This window comes from Anas platyrhynchos, chromosome 4, assembly GCF_047663525.1.
Source record: "Anas platyrhynchos isolate ZD024472 breed Pekin duck chromosome 4, IASCAAS_PekinDuck_T2T, whole genome shotgun sequence".
Classification (NCBI taxonomy): domain Eukaryota; kingdom Metazoa; phylum Chordata; class Aves; order Anseriformes; family Anatidae; genus Anas; species Anas platyrhynchos.
In genome coordinates this window covers 41,400,193-41,417,127 of record NC_092590.1, presented here as the reverse complement: position 1 = coordinate 41,417,127, position 16,935 = coordinate 41,400,193, and the positions used below count along the sequence as shown (strand labels likewise).

General features: G+C 36.0%; 1 long non-coding RNA gene across 1 annotated transcript; it reads right to left on the bottom strand.

Annotated features, from left to right (window-relative positions):
- Positions 1-256: 256 nt before the first annotated feature.
- LOC106016266 (uncharacterized) lies at positions 257-14,537 on the bottom strand. The gene is made up of 4 exons (XR_005265150.2): positions 14,356-14,537; positions 12,015-12,086; positions 1,974-2,060; positions 257-1,216 (listed from the first exon to the last, which is right to left on the bottom strand). It is a non-coding gene; the product is annotated as an uncharacterized lncRNA (long non-coding RNA).
- Positions 14,538-16,935: the final 2,398 nt, after the last annotated feature.

The window sequence follows — 16,935 nt, the reverse complement described above, 5'->3', positions numbered from 1 at the left end:
TGTGGTGAAATTTACGATCAAATTTGATTATCAGCATTCTAACTAATTAACATACTGAATACAACAATTTCAGGCAATACTACTCACAAAATTAATTAAAAATGTATGTGCAGTACAAGCTCTAGTTCCCATATCATTGTTTATGGGCTGTGAGATGATGTAGAAGGTAGAACACTAGCAGGAAGTTAGGTACATTTTCTCTAACACAGATTTTTCCTTCTAATCCCACATTGATTGAATTTAAAGCAGAAATCCCTTTGGTTTGAATATCAATTTTTATTACCAACAACTATACTTGCTATCCTTCCTTTCACCTGTTACTCAGTAAGACTGAGCAAGGACTCGAATTTGGCCTTGAAGCTAGCATACTAGCCCCAAAGCTTGATAACTTCACATTAAGTTGCATATGCAGCCCATCAGTGTTTATACAATGAAATCAGAGATCCTTAAGTTATAAGAAAATCAGGAAGGAAAAATAAAAAAGTAATAATAAAAAACAGTCAAAATCAACTATTTAGGCTGCACATTAATAAAGACTGGAACAGTAATAAATGATGTGGAACCACTGAGTGGTTTTGCTTATGAACCTAATGAAATTACATCTTTTCATTTTTATTCTAGTTCTCCTTCCTTGTTCTATATTATTCATCTTTTACCTTTATTTTTTTAATTATTATTTTTAAAATGAGAACATAACATAACCATCTTCCAGGGTCTTCTGGTTAGCAATAGAATACAAGTCTACGTATACAAAACTATACAGACAAAAGTTACACTGATCACATGCAAGTTAATAGTATTGCTCCATCTATAGTCTTAATGTTCTTTCTTAAAAAAAAAATCACACTTATAACAACAGAAATTGAGAAAAAAAGCAGAAATAATAATGAAGAATATAGGAAGTGGCAGAGTTATTCTAAACATTTTTAAAACTCTTGAAACAATAAAAAGGTGAGAGAGTAAAACACAAGAGCAGACAATCATAAAACAAGGCACAGCTAACATTATGCATAATACTTGCTTACAGAGAAAAATATTTAAATGCACCAAAATAGCTTGAAATGTCTATGTCACTGTCACAATCCTTTTAATTTTATTCCAAAACAGTTTTGAAGAAAAAAGAGTGTCTCTAAGAAGCGTATGATTGAGCTCTCAGTGAAGGTCAGATTTTTTCCTGCTTACTCAACAACTGTTATATTCTGAATTGTCAGTCTGGCTGGGAATAGATAAAAATGTACATAAAATAGATTAGTATTTCACCATTATACTAGTTAAAGTATCAATTAGTTTCATACTTGGCCTTTTAATGGGTTAAAGTTTTTAAAATTATCTAGTTCCTGATATCATCGTCATAAAGTTTCATAAAAACAGGACCTCCAAAACATTTATATAACTAGACTTTATTTCCTCCTTTTGATTGTTACTGATTAAAAATAGTATATATTCATAGCTTTTGTTGGAAGACATAGTTTTCAGATACCTGTAGAAGCACATGCCCTCATGCTGTAACAAAAAAAGTCTTCGACCTTTCAAGATGTAATTTTACTACAAAAGTATCACCCTCAGGCTCTTTGTAGGACAGTATAGCCATTAATAATTCTTTGTTGTTGTATAGGATATGATTTACGCTCAACTCTAATGACTTACAACCCATTTATTTTTTTGGCAGTATGAGCAAATTAGCTCTGTTTTCCTGGCACAATTAGTTGCAAGTCCTTCATTTTCATTCTGCTGAAAACTGAAGGACAAATCAGTGATAACAGAATCAAGCACTTGGGTAGTCAGCTAAGATTCTTGTCTGGGAGCAATTTATCATGTAAATGGTGTCTGCTTTGTTTTATGGAAATCTGAAAACAGCTTTCTGCATGATTGAAGCCTTTGTCAATGAAAACCTCTTCAAAATGTGACAAATGTTTCTTATCTCTGGAAGACGCTGAAAGGACTTATATGATAAAAACTATATATACACTTACTATTTTTATCCAGGTCATACGTGTATATGGCATTTGAAGATAGCAGCCATGCCAGAAATAAAAGATCTTCTATATATTGGATTGATTCTGTTTTAGGGGAAAAATCAACTTTATTACTGAGTATTCAAAAAACAATCTCTGCTTTACCCATGATATGTATAAACATTAACAATCATCATAATAAATAAACAAAACACAGTATGAAGTAGCTTCCCAGAGAAAACATGAAGCGTATTACAGATTATTTCCAAGCCTTTTTGGAATGTGAACTGTATGCTTTGTCATCACATTTGTCACACACCTGTGTATGTCAAAGAAGTCACTTGCATGGCCTCTACCTCAGACTTCCTCCTTCCCACTCCACAGTCACTTTCCATACCATGTCACAGCTACAGCTCAGCTCCCACAGGTGAATTATGATTGATATCTATTCCACTGTGAATAAACAACAACCTTTTGGAACTTGACACACCTTGTAATGCAGACTTAGGTTTAAAAAAAAAATAAAATAAAAAATTTACTTCACAGAATCCCTTCAAATACTTTGATCTAATTGCTCTTTTAAGGGAACATTCTTAAGCCATCTTGGACAAAGACTGAGTTCCTCACAACATGGGCACAAACCTAGAGTGAAAAACAATTTTTAAGGGCAGTTGCATCCAACAGAATACTAAATTCAACATACTCTGGATTATTTTATTTTTACCTTCTATAATACAGAAGATGTACAGCGCAACGAGGCCTTGTGTTTTTGTTTGTGGTCCATCAAAAAAAGTTACAGCAGCAAGGACAATCCCAATTATGTCCCTTTTTCTTACTCTGAGATCTCAGAAACAGGATGCATTTTAAGCATAGACATTAACAGCATAAACACCTCATCAAGGTCTCCAGACCTAAGTTATCAGCATGAGTAACACAAGAGATGCATTTTTATTTTTTCCTATTTTCACCTACCCTAAACATTTGTGAGATGAAACATATGCCAAGCCCCAGCAAACTTTTCCTCTTAGAAACAACAAACAACAATCTAATTTTTCAATTAGATTTCAATTAACATTTTTAAAATTCTTTAATAATTTATTAAACTATTATTAATAATTATTTAATAATTTAATTCTTTCTTAAAAGAAGAATGTTAACATTGCTATCAATTGTTAACATTTCTGAACTTGCAATAGGAGAATGACATCCTTAAATCATTTGTGCAGAGAAGGTATTTTCTGTTTCTACATTAGCAGTATGCAAAACACCAGCTAGTCCAAGCGCTTTCACTTGGAAGATGTAGAAGGTAATTCCTTCCAGTACTGGTATTTCAGTTTGAGCAAGAAGCAGAGCATAGAGTGATTAAGTGAAAATAAGGAATAAAAGGGGTGGGGTGGGGAGTATGAACGATTAATTTATTAAATTCATTGCAGTATTTTCCCTAATCACCAGTAAAATCCAACATACTTGAGAAATGTGTTGCCCCAATAGATAAAGTGGGAACTTGGGTGGGGAAATATTTGTGTGTTGTATGTGGTGCAATTGCCTGAAGTAACTAGGAAAATAAAACTAACATTCACATTTTAAAGAAAATGTACAGCATTGAAGAGGCTTTCAGGGTAGGGCATAGCTGCATTACCTGAGCGTTCCCTAGGCTTCCAACCTTAGATGCTATCCCGCTGGGGAAACCTGGTGTGCTAGCTCTAAGGAACAGTACGGAGCGTAGAGTGGAGTGGAGACACCACGGCTAAGCTCTGTGACCAGGTGAGGACTCTATTGTTCTTGTGCACACCGAGACCGATAAGCTGCACTTTTTGCTACCCTGAGCCAAGGACCTATCATGTTTTGACAAATGCTGTATGCTAGTGTACTTTTGCTCCACTAGAGCAAAACACACCTCCATCCCAAAAGCTACCCGCCTCCAAGATGTGACCACCCCTCACTGAGCATGCACTCTGAATTTCTCAGAGCCTATTATTTTAAATGGAGACAGGAGAACTTTTCACCAATCATAACTAAGATATGCTTGACAAGAGTCACTCAAGCTCCACCTGAAGATAGAAAATATAAACTGGCCTAAGAGAGAGGGGATGTGAGGGAAGATACCACCCCGAGGGAATACAACATCCTTAGGACGTCCTTACTCCTGGGATCAGTCAACGGGCTGAGACTCTCTTCCCCTCACATTGGGACACCTTTGGGTGAGATTTGAACACTTGGTTATAAATCTTTCTAGAGTCTCTGATCCTTTTAACGCATTAATTTCTAGGCTGTGTACCTGTGACGCCTGTGTATTTCATGCATGCTAGCTTGCTTTTGCAGATAGTCACTATCACTGGCAATCTAAAGAACCTGTGTACCTGTTGCTGTAATAAATCACACTTGATTGTATTGTTACAGCTCTCATTAAGCGCGACTAGGGTAAGGGTGGTTATATGTTATTGGTGAATCTGTGACCGTGATAGTTCAGTGTTCTGAATCCAACCAGACCCCTAATGAACGGTTAACACGTTATTGGTGAATACCCGACTGGACCCCTAACAGTTAACGCGTTATTGGTGAATACCCGACTGGACCCCTAACGGTTAATGCGTTATTGGTGAAGTCTATGATTGTGATAGTTCAGTACCCTGAATCCGACCGGGCCCATAATGGTTAATCAGCTACATCCCTTAACGCGACAGTTGTAACCACATTCAATCAAGAAACGTTCTACATGGTATTAGATCTTGCTAACCAAAACCCAGCTGTTTAAGTTATGATAGTACCCTCCAGTTCTTAACCAGTCTTATCAGCATGCACCCATCACCATCACCTCCAGCAGTCTGCAGCCACATGGTCCTTTCTACAGCCTGGATATTAATATTGGTTAGTCTGAAATATACCTAACAGGCAGTTGTTTATTGACAATTTAGAGTAAACCATGACAAACCTCATACATATTGATATATTTTTATTTATTGGTAATGGATATCCTGGAATCTACACTAATATATCATTACATTTTGTAAATATTAATATCGAGTACATGGTATGAGTCAAAACAAGTAGTGAAATACAACATGAAGAAATAAGGAATAATTAGAGATCTTTCCTCTTCTGTCTAGCTCTAGCATTACACCTGTGATGAAGCATGATATAGGTAGTAGGTTTTAATCAAGTGAAATTAGATAAATTAATTTTAATCTCAAAAAGCCTTAACAGTTAATCTTTCCCTTCAAATTATTTTCTAACCTCAAACCATTTTTTTTGTTCATTTCCAGAATATGCAACTTTCATATAGACTAATCTTTGCTAACTTTTTTACAGTGTTAGACATTATTTAAGATGATTTTTCCCCTTAGCTTCCAATATATTGAAATTTGATGAACCCTAATGAGCTCAAAGGCAGTCAGATTAAAGCATCCATTTTTGACATAAGCAATCTTCTTTAATAGAAGGTACTTTTATTACCAACTTTGCATTCACTTTCTGTGCAAAAAAAAAGTAGTCTTAATTTCAATGGATACAGATTTTAATGACACGTTAAACCTTTACCAAATTTCCAACAGACTGAAAAATTTGGTCAAAAGTTTCACAGCAAAGAAATTCTAGCAGAGTGAGAAAGTTTGCCTGGATTACATATGAGTCAGAAATAATGAATGTATATATAATTTTATTTAACTTTTCAGATGAGGTTTGATTTCTCCCCTTAGGTTCATACAACTAAAGAGACTGGATGATGGGTTATGAGTTATCAAAGACAAGGTTTCTGGCTCAAACTGAAAATAATGGTGGACAAAGGCTGCTCAGGTAATTGAGTGTTTATGCCTGCAGCTCTGTTCTGCTCAGCCCTCATCAAAGTAATAATATCTCCAGATAAACCCTCTTAGTGAGCTATTTTTATAATTTGGAACCCATCTGCACTAAGGAGAGACTGGTATGCAATTGAAATATTTGTCATTAACCTGACTACACTTTTTCTGGTAAAATTTCAAGATATTAGAGAGGGGAAATGCTTTAGTATAATTCAGTTGTAAAATATCCCTTAATATCTATAAGAACAGAGTTAACACATTCCATCAAGTCACTCACTGTCTGGAGGTTATTACCACAGAACAATTTGTTTTTAATTTCAAAGAAAATCAGAGCTAATTAAACCTTTAAGGAACAAAATATAATTGGTTTTGATCAAAGAGGTAAACAATAACTTTTCAGTTTATTATTATTCTTCCACCTAGCTTTATCCCAAACATTACTTATCTGATAGAAGCTCCAGGGGAAAATGAAGATATATATAGCTGAAATCTTTCTGTATCACACACACTACAGTAACACTGCTTATTCCAAATGCTCTGCTGTTCTTTACACAAGCAGATAAACCTCACAGAAGCTGCCTGAAGCAAATTTTAAACGAACATTAAATATTTCCACACTTTTAGCAGTAAACCCAGCCTGCAAAGTCTGATTTATTAAAAGGAAAAGACAAATTGGTGTTTCTAGAGGCTCTTGTTGAGAAATTTAAACTCAAATAAAGACTTCTCAAAACAGTAACCTGTTTAAAATGTTTTTCCTTTGGTAAAAAATAAAAATGACAGACTCTCCTCCCTCCAAAAACCTAAGACACACCCCCACAATTAACCCATAGCCATAATATTTCACCACTCAAGAACAATGCAATTGTTTATGCAAATATTAATACTATTAAAAGGAAAAACAAATTAAAAAGTTCTAGCTTGCCATTTTTTATTTCTGTAAATATCATTGTTTGGGGAGGAAGATAAAACCTATGAACTGAGAGAAAATAGCATTTACTGTTATGAAATATCAGATTTTACTAGACAAGGTTTTTTGACTTGAAAATGAGCAAAGGTGAAGGAGGTCAAAGAGGACCTTGTGGAAGCTGATAACTTTGCATATTGTGTATGCAAAAAAAAAAAACAACAAGCTTCTAAAATGTACTAGAAATATTTTTTCCTTATGATCCTGGTTTTGAAAATCACAACATCATGATCTTTTACCTCTACTGTAAAGCCAATAAGGTATCAGGCCATAAAAGAATTATGAAAGAATCACCGCATACATTGTCTATGTACTATGAAACACCTCTGTCTTTTTTTTTTTTTTTTTAATCACAGAAGGAAGTGTGCACATCATATACAAATGCAGGCTCCAAATTCGATTTCTCTGTTTCTTTGAAGATATGAAGTTGTGCTGGAAAGTTAGATTTTCAGTTGCATGAAATGGTCAGCTGTAGTCACAAACAGGAACATGTTGTGGTAGACGTTCAATTTTGTGTTTTTAGTTTTTTTGTTTGTTTTTTGATTTTTCTTTTTTTTTTTTTTTAAACAAACCTTTGAGGAAGTTTTGAATTTCACTATCAAAAATAAAGTTTATTTATAATATTTCCCTCTTTCTTTAAAGATCATGATGGTTGCATGACATTGAAACTGTCTAGTACAGTCTTTAAGGAAAAATAGCTTGGGGGTGAAGGAAGAGAGAGAAATTACAAGTACATAGGGAACTAACACCACTATCATGTGAACATGTTTCCATTTGTACATTATTTTCTCCATATTTCTAAAAGATGCTAAGATTATCGCAGCAGTGTGGAGTCCTGCAAACACATTGGAAAGTACATCAACTACAGAGCCCACTCAAACTGTAGAAAAGTCAAGGAAAACAAAGGTTAGAAATTCACATAGAACAACTTAGAGGACAGTAAAAAGGTGGCAGAAATTGATGTCTGATATTCTAAACCCCAGTCCACACCCTACTCATTAGACTTGTTTAAATTTAAACCAATTAGCCTTTCCTAATTTCAAAGAATCCTTCAGCTGCTTAAAATATACAGAAATATGGAGAACTCAACAGCACTAAACTGCCCTGAACACATTAAAATTAAAATATTAAGCTTTAGTCTTAGTTTTGTGACAATTAATGCTTTTCAGCTTTAGGATTTCTTCACAGTAGCCATAATCAAGCCATAAAAATACAAATTAGCACTTTAGTACAGAAAAGCAGTTTCTAAACTGATTTTAATAATAATAAATTTCCTGTCTATGGTGTTCTAATTATATCTTTGAAACTGCATGAATCTGTTGTATTCAGCCTCCATGCTTGTGTTTATTTTCAGTTAGTTATTAAATAAAAGCCCTGAATACATTGAAATGACATACATAGAACAATATTGCTCTTCACAGTACATACACTGCCCTATCAGCAAGCCAGGGCAATGCTTTATTTTTATTGTGATGAATAGGACAACACATTTATCATTATCAAGTTCATAGCTTTTACTAAGCCATCTTTACTGCTCAACCTGATAGATTGGCTGGTGAAGACTATCTTTAGACAGCATTGCACCTTTCAAAAGATGTTCAATACTGAGATAATAAAGTGATATGTGAGCAGAGCACAGGCAGGTCTGCAAGGCAGAAGCAGGGTAAGAAGTTCAAGAAAAATCCAAGCAAGCTTTGGAGACAGCACAAGATGTTCAGAAAAGGTAACTGAATTGGACAAGGTGCAAAAGGCAGAGAGATTAGAGACAATGTAAGGAAAAAAAAAAGTCTGAGAAGAGGTACAAAAGGAGACACAAGCAAGTAGTGAAGCAGATAAAGGTATCCCAGCAACACACCCACCCAGCACAGATGTTGGTGGGAGTACAGAATTTGGAGCTACAATTACAGGAAATACCTACTATTAGGGCACTACTTACAGCCATCATTCATAAATCTTTGATTTATCTGATGACTGGAGAAATAGATTTATCAAGATTCTGGTGAACATTAGGAAAGATATGGAATGACAGCTTTGTCAAAAGTTTATCCATACCTACATTTTTTCCCCCAAATATCATAGATTCTTTACCTCATATAGAGTTTGAAGGAATTTCAAATGGTCATGCTTGAAAACGATTAAAATATAATAGACAGTGAACTATTAACTGCTTAAGTATTTTGCATACATACGTACACACGAGTAGAGAAAGGATTAAGCTGAGAAAGTATTTGTTCAAATAAAACAGCACTTTAATGTACAATGTAGCTAAGGGATAGCTTTAAAACAAACAAACAAACAAACAAAAAAGTAGAAAACTTACCCTAACACAAAAGCTAATAAGTAAACGTGACCTGTTTTGACATTCTATAAAAAGTAAAATATCCTTTTAAAAAGCTTGTAAGTCCTGTGTTAATAGTTCTCACTCACATAGCATGTTTCAGTAAGGGAGCAGTATTTAATAGCTGAGGTGTTGCAGCTGTCTAAAAATGCTTAAACGTTTCAAGAACTCATCTGCTATATTTGAAATGCTGTATTAACAAATGGCTTGGTTTTCTTCCCTCTATTTCACTGCTATATTCCTGCCACTTCCCTCTAGGGTTATTGCAAACTCTGAACAACAGTTTTCAATAGCAGGTATCCTAATCACCTTAATGGTACAGGATAAGCCCGAAATACCATCATGTGGTGTGTACAAGAGGAAAGGGATTTTTTGGGATTAGCAGGCTAATGCTACAGGATACACTGCTGGGAGAAATCCACTGTTTCCTAACACAGACAAGAGCTGCTCAAACTGTGTCCAGTCAGTACTTCAGTAATTGTCTACAGTCAAACAAAAACAGTAGAGTTTTTGTTTTTATGAGCACTGAGTTTAGTCCGTTTAAGTGTTAAAGAAGTGAATTGCTACCACGTCTTCACACATTTAGGATATCCCCACATTTAATATTTCAGTGTTCAACATGCACAGATCTGCAATCTTAGTGTTATATATGGAGTGGTAATTCGTGTCGAGAAAGTGGTCGATATTAATAAAGAAGTGGGAGATTTGGGAGTGTGGCCATGGGGGTCAGAAAGTCCCGTGGTTGATGATAAGATTAGACGCTTAACGATGAGGCCATCAGGAATGTAAAAGAGTTTAGAGGAAACAAAGAAGGGTGATTCAGGAGACTCCATGCAGTCTCAGGTTGCTTGTGCTCCAGCCGTCAAGGCATGGAAGTTTCTGTGTGTGTGCCGTTGTTGTTATATTCAAAGTTGCTTGACCAATGAAAGGTTGTTTTGAAAAGAACTGCTGTGGGGATGAAGGGTATAAGAGGGGAGCCTGCCCCAAAGATAAAGAAAAAAAAAAAAAAAGACAACACGATGAAGTTATGTCATCGATAACGAAGTAGAAAGGAATGAAAAGAAACAGGCTAGCAGAATGGAGACCAGGACGGGAACAGGCACACTGATCGCCTCATCAAGACAGGTTCGGCCAAACTCAGCAAACCGCTCACAGAAGCTCGTACAGAAAGTCACTGGAAAAAAGCTCAAGCTGAGAGAAGCGGACCCACGCACACAACTGCCCCTCGCTGGTAAGCAGTTGCACGTTATGGGGAATCATAGGGCTCTAGAAACAAAGACTGTCCTGGTAACCTTACAGTTTATTCTCCATATTAACAATCAGTTAGTTTATGATCCTGAAATATGTGACCAAATTGAGGGCAAGGTGTGGGACTGCTACCAAAAACGACAAGGTAGCGGCGGGATTGCTCAGCACCTGGCGAGCAACCTCTGAGGCCTTAAAAAGCCCTGTGGGCCCACAGTCAGAAACGTGTGGTTTGCCAGATAGTGAGGGAGCTGCGGGCTCCTTTGCTGATCCTTCTGCTACGCCATGGGCCCCTCTGCTGCTACAGCCATCGAAGGCTTTTGCTGTTGCGCCCCCTGCTGAGCTGGACGTGCCTTTTGATCCAGGCCCTATTGGCCTTGAAAAGGAGAGGGATGTTTCGCTTCGATACGGGAAGAGTGGGATGCACGAGACCCGAAGACCGAGTTGCTTGACAACTTAAAGCAAGACATATTGTTACCACGACTAGCCCTGGAATTCTCCGGTGTTTGTAATAAAGAAAAAGAATGGAAAATGGAGACTGGTACAAGTCATGGAAGATACGGGAGCACTCTAACCAGACCAACTATGCTCCCCCAGTCATGGACATTGATAGTAATAGACTCAAAGGATTGTTTGTTACCTTTTCTGACTGTATAGGCGTACTCGGGTTTAGTATGTAAAAGCAATGTTCTGTATATTTAGAATGTTTGATGTTTGTGTGTGTGTGTTGGTGGAGCGTAGACTACCTGCACACCCAGCGCTGTTTACTTGCCTCTTATAGTTGCCTTTTACACCTTTTATAAATATTCTTTTATAGATATTACTAAATTCAGACTGAGTTGAGACTTCAGTTATAACATTAGCAAAAGTCTCAGTTCAGCTGTAAAGGCTGAACCATTTACGTAGAATCTCAAAAATATTTATTCATAGACACACAGCATGTAAGTAACGCTGAGACACAGACAATTCCCTAGTTAAAATAAAACTACTTCATGGCTTGCTGAGCCTGCCACAGCATCAGTCATGCGTATCTGTGTCAATCAAAGCAGGTCAAAGACCTGAGTGCATTTTGGGATCTGCCTTCCCACTTCACTTCAGCTGACAACTGATTTGCAATGTGCTTTTCACCTCACCTACATATCAAGCTTACAAGTTACATTAGAGAATGAGCAGAACAGATTTATGATTTGGATACTAAAAAGAAAAAATAAAAAAGGATGGAGTATAAAAAATTGGTGAAAGATGAGCAGATTTAACACTTTCCTCTCAGTTCCTTCTAGCCACAGAGAAACGTGTTCATTGCCCTAGGACAGTTAAGAGAAAACAAGATCAGAACTGATTAACTTGTATGAGAAGTAGCTAGTTTTATGGAAAATATCGATGGAATTAAGTTACTAAAAGTATTTAGAATACCTTCTCTGTAGGTTGCAATGACAAAATGATAAGGAACTGCATATTAAAAGAATTTGGCTTTGAGAAGTTAATTCATCAGAAGAGTGGTTTGTAGAGTTCAGTCAGGTAGTAAATTCCCTGTGAAAAGGCCTTGCTTACATTACAAAAAAGCTTAACAACGACTACACTGAAGACATCAGCTAGTCTGGCCCAAAATGAGATTTAAAAAAAGCACTTTTTTTTTTTTTTGCTGTACTCTACTAGCAACTCCCTCTTCTGCATGAAGAGAAACACCTTCCATTTTTACACTTGTATACTCTTACCTGTCAGCATGACTCAACTTTACCTGTGCAGAATTTAACACTTCACGTTAGTGTTTCTTCCATAAAACAGTCCTACACAAAGAAATAAAAACAAGAAGGAAAGGGGAAGGGCTGCTGAATTTATACTGAGGCTGTACTAGCTTGTCATGATGGAAAAAAAAAATAATCTCACTTTCACCTGTAATTTAAGTACTCATTTATGTTGTTATAGAATTGGTGTGAAATAAGAACATTTTTTTTTTTTTTTTTTTTTTTTTTTACTTATTTTGTACAGCTAAGTGACTACATAAGGTTGAGGGCAATGAGAGGCAGGCCCACTGGGCAGTAATGAACTCATAATCTCTGGAAGATGATTAAGCAGTTGACCTTGCAGACAGAAAAGGGAAAAAAAAAAGTTCTTTCTGGTTTATTCATTTACACATTTTTTTTTTTTTAATACTTTTGATTTAGGCATGGTCTAGTTGATAAACTAAAGGCCTTTTGCTTCTCAGGATTGAATTGAGGGTTTACTAGCAGCCAAAATAAGTTTGCAGTAGCCAAGAGATACACTCATTCACAAGGTGTGCATGTGTGTGTGGGGAATTATTGCTATCCTCAGAAAACGTGTTGTTTCTTGAGTGACATGAGAGAACAATTTAGAATAAGTTTATAAAATGAATGCTTTCTGAATAAATTACACAAATTTCTATTTATTATTGTTCCTTTACTGTAAGATTTCATCCTTCTGTAGGAGTTATCCTTGTTTCTTTCAGAAGGAAAGCCACACATGTTGGAATGTTTCAGATCAAGTACACAAATACAGTGCATTCTCAAACACACATGAGATGGGTGAACAAATCAACTCACAGCTTGCCCACAAGATGAATCAGCATGAATATCTTCAAAAGAAATACAGAATTTCACAGAAAGTGATTATTTTTCTTTCCTTATGCAACTTGCAATTAAAGTACATTCACGGAAATATTTACTGCATAAACAAAGCAACTCAGTTCTTCATATCATGCTTTTGACATATTCCACAATACTGAGGACTTGTCCACTGACAATTAATTAACCTTCAGGTATGGCACAGCTTCTTTAGGTAGCCATTAATGAGAGAATACAGTTATATGATATATGTTAATAAATCCCCTCGCTTCTCTACCATATCCCTGTCCCCCTCCTAATCTATTTAAAAGGAAATGAATAAATACAGAAAAATGTTCAGAAGTCAAAATCAGGTTAAAAGTAGAAGGGAAAATATAGGAAAAAAGACCTTATTCAGTGTACAGTACAAGAAGAATTAAAACGGACTTTGTGTTTTCCAGTAAAACACAATGTGAAGACATGATTACAAGAGACACAAATTACTAACCTCACAGACACAAGAGCATGCAAGCCATTTTTATCCCAGTCCTATAGTTATCATTCTGGTCAGTAACTATTAATTAAATAGAAGTAACAATTCACTTGGTCAAACCACCTTACCCAACACTGCTCTGAGGTGATATAGTTTTCAGCACTTAAAATACAAACAGGAAGTGGAGAGTGTAAAGACAGAGAATCAAATAAGCAGCTAAATACCAAATCTTTTGTTTACAGCACATTCCTGACACAACCACAGGTTTGTTTTTCATTATCTTTGATATTGTAGCCAAGTCATTAATCCTAGAAGAAGCACCTTTCTAAAACATTTTCTCTCATCCTGATGTACTGATTCTATTTATTTTACCAGCTATGGTAGCATGCAGTAATTCATGGCATTTCAGGATGATTATTTTTCAACAACTGTATTCTCTATTCCAGGTACATTCCAATAATTAATTTAAAATAACTGGAATGATAGCTTAAAATGATTTCATGGAATGAAGTAAACAAACAAAAGAAAACAACAGTCATAGAAGTAAGGGATAGGAAAGAACATTGCAGAACTCCCAATAACCACAAAATAGTCTTCGAAATATTCATTTACCTAAATTATTTCTTCTACTTTATTTGTTCTTATTATCTTTCTCCAAAAGAATACAAAGATATATAGAAAGAACTATAGTAAGAATGTATTTCATACTCATCATGGGCTATCTATACAGGAGTATTATGAACAGAAGGATGAAAGCACAGAAAAGTAACAACGTGATTTTTCTCTTCTTGTTAAGAACTGCAACTTTTAAATGACGCTGCCTTGAACCTCATACATCTTTCTTCCCAGTTCAGAAGCCTGAACAAGGAGCAAGTAACATCTGCCTGCAACCAGAGTCCATCCCCAAAAAGGTAACAGGGAAGGAGAGAGGTGACAAACCCAAACAGCATGAAAACTTATAAGAAAACAAAACTAGCACCCCAAAGAAAATCAACCACATACCTGACCATCAGCAAAAATTAATACATCTTCAGTTCCTCCACCTTTTTGATACTTGTTTCACATCTTTACTACAGAAACATCAAATTGTGATTTTCAGGACCCTGTGACAAACAACAGGGTGGATAATGTACAGCAGCCACGTAACATGGCCACCAGCAGGATGAAACCTCATCCTCATCCTGCAACTCACTGCCAAGCCATGATAGCACCTGTATCACATTTTCACCACTTTACTGCTGTCCTTCATCCACACAGGCTTCAGCTGTCTTGCCCTCACCATCTTGCATTTATATGAAGGTTCCCAGGTGTTATGATTATATATATATATATATATTTTTATTTTATTTTATTTTATTTTTTAATTTCTCCCTTGCCCCCAATTATAATCCAATTAAAATCCAATTGTCTAGTCTCTAAGAAATATATCTAATATCTGTAGTGTGATGTGCTGTGCCTGAGGAAGAGTTTAAATTAACTTCATGACCTATCCCATCTTTGACAATCATTGCTCTGTTACTAGGTAGGAGGACCTCACAACATTTGATGCTTGAAGGTTAGAATCCTACTAGTTGAGCTCAATATTAAACTTTTTACCACAGATGCAGCATGTTAAACTTAACAGAGATTTCTAGTCAATTCTAGAAACACTGCCTCTCCAATCTATTACCCAAAGCACTCATTTCACTCCCTTTCTCCCTCCCCCTCTTTTGTCTACCAGGCTACTTAGGCAACTTCTCAGACAAACTTACTGGTTTGCTAGACACATGTAGCTTGTGATACCAAAGGAAGTAAAGTAATTGTAGTAGTCAGTAACTCCTCTAAAAGTATCACAAAGAACATATGGTTTCAGCAACGTCTATAACCCGATGCAGGGAATCTGCAGCATCCTTCCTTCTCTACAAAGCCACAGAAGATCAATACAAACAATGTGAGAACAGAACTTAGTGAAAACTTTTAGGGGTGAAGGAATCACTTTAAAACAGACACCTTCACTTCAGGTAATAAAATACTCTCTACCACTAAATCTGTGGATCAAAGAAGGGTTGAGATTGGAAGGGACCTCTGGAAGTCATCTGGTCGATAATCATGGCTAGATTTACATTTTGTTTTCCATATGCAGAAAATTCAGTTGCAGTCTGCCAACTTTTGATGTGATAAAAATGATTTCTTAGTTAACTGTTCAGCAAGAGAAAAGTGGGAATCTCTCTAACAGAAGTGTTATTTGCATAGATGCAAGAGGAAATGCACAGAAGTAATGTTCTGTTTTTTAGCACTTTTCTGAATGCCACAGAAGTCCAGGCAGCAGCTCTATCTCTACAAGCATCACAAATAAATGTAGTGCATAACACCAGTGTTACTTGCCTGATGTTTCTTTTCTTCTTCATCTCCAATAAAGATTTTTGATAAACTCAGATTGTCACCAGGAAGTGTGTGGTAGCCATGTTTTCAGTACAAATTTCAAAGAGCAAGTATGGCTACTGTCAAACCCCATAGATTCTCAAACCCCCAGGTTGATTTGAGAGTATAAGTCCACACAGCCTAAGCACTGAAGAAGTGAGTCACATGGATCTGTGGATACAACACATCTTTCACTGTGACAACTTCAGTATCCCTCAGCTGACTTCACTATGTCCAGAGGACTGAAAATCTGGGGCTATTCCAGTCTCGGTTCTGATGCCTCAGTAGTATCTCAGAATTTCATGGCTGCAGATAAAGAAATAAATGAGGTCATCTGTGCATAACTGAATCCACAGTAGAATCTGTCACAATTTATGACACAAAATAAAGTAAATTAGGTATTTGCTAATAGGTGACATTAGTAAAGCAAGTTTTTAATCACATCCTCTGCTGTCAGCAACTGAAAAAGAGGAAAAAAACTAACTGCTCCCCAAGACTGGTTTTCTCTGCCTATTAGAAAAACACTACATACATATCTAATTGTATGTGTATATAATATGGATTTGCAGAAAATGTCCTACCGTACTCTACATATACTTATAATTTTTTAGCATATTCTATGACTGACAGTGTTATAAGGATATTTTCAAAGTGCTGAATGAAATCCATAAATGTTCCCCTCCTACCTCCAACAAATCATACACATTTCAAACTGGCTTCAGAATGAATTAATAACCAGATAACCAGATCAGTGTTTAGGGGTTTTGTGGCTTTTTTTTTTTTTTTCTTGTGGTTTTCTGTGTATCAAGTCTATGACTTGCATTTCCCTTGAGTCTCATGTATTTTGCCATTACATTTAGGAGAGACAGAGTTGTCAGCAACATAGAAATAAAAATTATGAGCCAGTTCTAAATCCATGATTAGAAAACCTGGAAAATCCAGTTACCTGGTTTGGCTATAGTTATAAAGGCCAGTTAGTCAATGAAAACTGAAGTAGTATAGTTTCAGATAATAAAAAATAATACATCAGAAAAAAAAAAAAAAAAAGTGAGAGAAAACTAACTTCTGGGTTCTTTTACAGATCATCTGTTGTTAATGAACCTCAAGATGTAGTGATGTGACTTGTTCAGTGAGACCTTGTACTCCTGGCAAGCAGAATTACTCAACATCTTTTGTGCTGAA